This window comes from Zosterops lateralis (genome assembly GCF_965231275.1).
Source record: "Zosterops lateralis genome assembly, chromosome: 33".
Taxonomy (NCBI): Eukaryota; Metazoa; Chordata; class Aves; order Passeriformes; family Zosteropidae; genus Zosterops; species Zosterops lateralis.
Window position 1 is genome coordinate 294,381 of NC_139793.1, and position 4,261 is coordinate 298,641.

Here is a 4,261-nt window from a genome sequence, read left to right on the forward strand (position 1 = left end):
GAGAGAGCTTCAGCCAGGGCTCTGAGATGGTCCATGAGCAGCTTCATGATGGGGAGAAGACCCACAAGTGCTTGGAGTGTGGGAAGAGCTTCAACTGGAGGACCCACCTCATCAGACACCAGCGGATCCACAATGGGGAGAGGCTCTACGAGTGTCCCCAGTGTGGGAAGAGGTTTCAGAGGAGCTCCAGTCTCCTCTCACACCAGCGGATTCACAGAGAGGAGAGGCCCTTCCGCTGCCCCGACTGCAGGAAGGGCTTCAAGCGCAACTCCCACCTCGTCACCCACCGGCGCATCCACACTGGGGACCCTACGAGTGTCCCCAGTGTGGGAAGAGCTTCACCCAGAGCTGTAACTTGACAAGACACCAACGGAGGCACCAGTAAGGGAAGCCCTGTGAGTGTCCCGACAGTGGGAAGAGGAGGAGTGAGTCTCCAACCTCATCCTCCAATAAATGACCCTCATTGGGCAGAACCCTGGTGACCCACATTCACTGTGAGCCACACTGGGAAGACACCTGTCCCTTTCCCTGCCCCTGGCAATGTTGAGAGGTGAGACTGAAGAATGTCAGGGTCGGGCCATGGCCCCTTCACTCTATTTGATCCCATATGAGGTCATTGCCACAGCCAGGAAAGGGACTCCCTCTCTCTCCCCCAAGGAGGAGGGTGTCCTTTCAAAGCAGGAGAAAACACGTAGCTGGGAAGAGCCAATAGGTGTTTTTGTAGTTTTCCCTGTGTATAGTTTGTCTTATGCCTTCTGTTATCACTATTGTTTCTATTCCTGTTTGTTCCTTATCTTGTTGTTGCTGCCAGTAAATTCCTCTTATCCCAGCCTGGGGTCTTTGCCTTTTGTACTTTCAGTGGGAGGCTGGAGGGCAGTGAGGGGCGGCACGGTTTTAGCAGGAGCAGGAAATTGGGGAATCCCATTCCTAAAGCCTGGCCCGGGGAAACCGAGCATCACAGCTGGTGCCAGCCCTGGCTGCCCTGGCAACAGCCTTGGGAGCGGGTCCCTGGCTGGGGGCTGTGGGAACCTCTTCCCTCTGGGGCCCAGGGACAGGACTGCAGGGAACGGCTGGAGCTGACTCGGTGCAGCTTTGGCTTGGATCTCAGGAAAAGGTTTTCCCCCAGAGGCTGCTGGGCCACTCAACAGGCTCCCAGGGAAGGCTCACAGCTCCAGGGCTCTCTGAGCTCCAGCAGCCTTTGGACAGTGCTGCCAGGCCCAGGCTGGGATTGTTGGGCTGTCCTGTGCAGGGCCAGCAGTTGCACTCCAGGATCCTGATGGCTCCCTCCCAACTCAGCCCATTCTGGGATCCCTTCTGGGATCCCCTGGCCCTGGCCACGGGACTGCAAATGGTTGCCATGGCAAGGGACTCTGGCCCCAGGCCTGAGCTGGGATGCTCAAGAGCCCTGTGGGCAGAGGCAGTCCCAGCCATGCCATGGGCACATCCCAGGGCATCTTGGACTGCAAAGGCACCCATCTGTCACAGGCACTCACGGGGGCTCCACGGTGACACCCCAGGAGTGCCCAGGCTGCCAAAGAGCTGGGATGTCCCAGGCACTCCCAGGGCTTCCTGTCCTGGGCAGAGTGGGAGCTTCAGGCAAAAGCTTCATTTCTTCATTGGAGAATCTCCTGCTGAGTCATGAATGAGAGAATAGAACTTAACCTCACATAAAATCATTTAATGAATATTTGCTCTTTCCACAAGTCACTTGTGATGAAAATGCAAGCAAATCCCAAACCGTAATAAACTGACAATACAACAATTATGATGGCAATTCCAAGTTTCATCCCACAGGAAGGTAAGCATCAATTAACTGCACCAGATCTGGGGGAAATCAAAGCACAGCCTTGCTGGCACAGAGGCTGCTGTGCCCCAGGGCACCAGGACTTGGCTTCTCTTTGTCCCCACCTGTCATCACTGTCTGCAGTTCTCTGCTCTGCCTGGGGCCTGGGGACACTTTCTCTGTCATGACCCTCAGTGAGACCCATTAAATTTCAGAAAACCTTTGAGTTGGATTCTGACTTGGAGTTCTGCAGAGGTTTCTTCATCTCCCTCTCAGGGATTGATGTTCAGGGCCTCAGCACAAGCCCCAAGAGGGTCATTCAAGTCCCTGTGCTGTGTCTGTGCTGCTGAGCTGGGCCGGGCTCCTGGCACAGAGGCAGCTCCTGGCAAGGGCAGCGCTGCAGAGAGACAGCTCTGCCCAGGAGCAGCTCCTGTGCACAGCCCAGCAGGGCTGGGACACTGCCAGGGCATCTCAGGGCTACGAGCAGGGCACAGGCAGAGCTCACAGGGGCTCAGCACTGGCAGGGGCTGTGTGCTGTGCCAGAGGGGCTGTGTCACAGCAGCACCTCTGGGGCTGTGTCACAGAGCCCCAGAGCAGCTGTGATGTCACAAAGGGGCTCTGTGACAGCACAGAGTGGGTTGTGTGAGGTCACAGATTGGACTAAAACATCACAGTTTGTTGTGTGAGGTCATCAGGCAGCTCCAGCATCACAGAGGGGAGTGTGTGACGTTGCAGAGCAAGATGTGACATCATGCTGTGGCTTTATGACATCATAGAGAGGGCTGTGAGGTCATAGAGTGTGCCGTGACATTTCAGGGTGGCTGTGTGACATCACTGAGTGAGCTGTGTGACATCACTGAATGGGGTGTGACATCACAGAGCTACCTGTGACTTCATAGAAGGTGAGTCTGTGACATCAGAAAGTGGGATGTGACATCACAAAGTAGTAACTCTAGAAAAAAAAAAGGAAAGGTTCCAATGAAAAAAATGACAAATAGGTAAAAAAGTCTGGGATTGTAACAAGTTACATTCTAAAGGTTCTGGAGCAGGAAAGAGGGAGTTTGTTGCTTCTGCAAAGATCCAGGCATAATTTTCCTCAGGGCATCCTTGATCCCCTGGTTCCTCAGGCTGTAGATGAGGGGGTTCAGGGCTGGAGGCACCACCGAGTACAGAAATGACAGGGCCAGATCCAGGGATGGGGAGGAAATGGAGGGGGGCTTCAGGTGAGCAAACAGTGCAGTGGTGACGAAAAGGGAGAGCACAGCCAGGTGAGGGAGGCAGGTGGAAAAGGCTTTGTGTCGTTCCCTGCTCAGAGGGGATCCTCAGCACAGCTCTGAAGATCTGCACATAGGAGAAAACAATGAACACAAAACACTCAAATGATAAACAGGAACTAAGATCAATGACCCCAGTTCCCTGAGATAGGATTTGGAGCAGGAGAGCTTGAGGATGTGTGGAATTTCACAGAAGAACCCCACAGCACAGGGGCAGGGAAAATGTATTGGCTGTGTGCAGCAGTGAATAGAGAAAGGCACTGGCCCAGGCAGCTGCTGCCATGTGGGCACAAGCTCTGCTGCCCAGGAGGGTCCCGTAGTGCAGGGGTTTGCAGATGGACACGTAGCGGTCGTAGCACATGATGGTCAGGAGGGAAAGCTCTGCTATGATAAAGAAAAGAGAGAAAAAGAGCTGAGCAGCACATCCTGATAGGAGATGTCCCTGGTGTCCCAGAGAGAATTGTGCATGGCTTTGGGGACAGTGGTGCAGATGGAGCCCAGGTCACTGAGGGCCAGGTGGAGCAGGAAGAAGAACATGGGGCTGTGCAGGTGGTGGCCGCAGGCTGCGGCGCTGATGACGAGGCCGTTGGCCAGGAGGGCAGCCAGGGAGATGGCCAGGAAGAGGCAGAAGTGCAGGAGCTGCAGCTGCCTCGTGTCTGCCAATGCCAGCAGGAGGAAGTGGCTGATGGAGCTGCTGTTGGACATTTGCTATGGCTGGCCCTGGGCACCTGTTCATGGGAAAAGGACAGTGACAATTCAAGAGAGGCTGCTTTGAGCCAAACCTGTGCCATTTCCTGTAGAGTGTCCTGTTGGTGTTGGTGGTTTTGGTGCTGACCCTGACTGCTGACAAAACAGCAACACATTCACTTCAGAGCTGGACTGGGTTGACGCACAAGATGGCGGATGGGGCTGAGGCAGACACACACACGATGGCAGATGGGGCTGAGGCGGGGCCTCCCAGCACGGTCTGCGGCCCCTGCCAGCCCAGCTCCAGCCCCGGAGCTGCGCGGGGCAGGGAGAGTCCTTCCCTTCAGCCCTTTGTTGAACAGGACATTAACAGACACCCGGGAAATGGGCACGGTGTGGCACATTTGCTCTGTGCACACTAACATAGACCAGCCAGTTTGGAATGTCAGCTGGCAGTATTTTTAAGTCAAGGCAATTCAAAAAGGTGAAAATAGGAAAAAACTCCAGGGACTGAACA

General features: G+C 54.9%; 1 pseudogene across 1 annotated transcript; it reads right to left on the reverse strand.

Annotated features, from left to right (window-relative positions):
• Positions 1-2,637: 2,637 nt before the first annotated feature.
• LOC310921114 (olfactory receptor 14J1-like) lies at positions 2,638-3,762 on the reverse strand (annotated as a pseudogene). The gene has a single exon. The product of its transcript is annotated as an olfactory receptor 14J1-like (transcript).
• Positions 3,763-4,261: the final 499 nt, after the last annotated feature.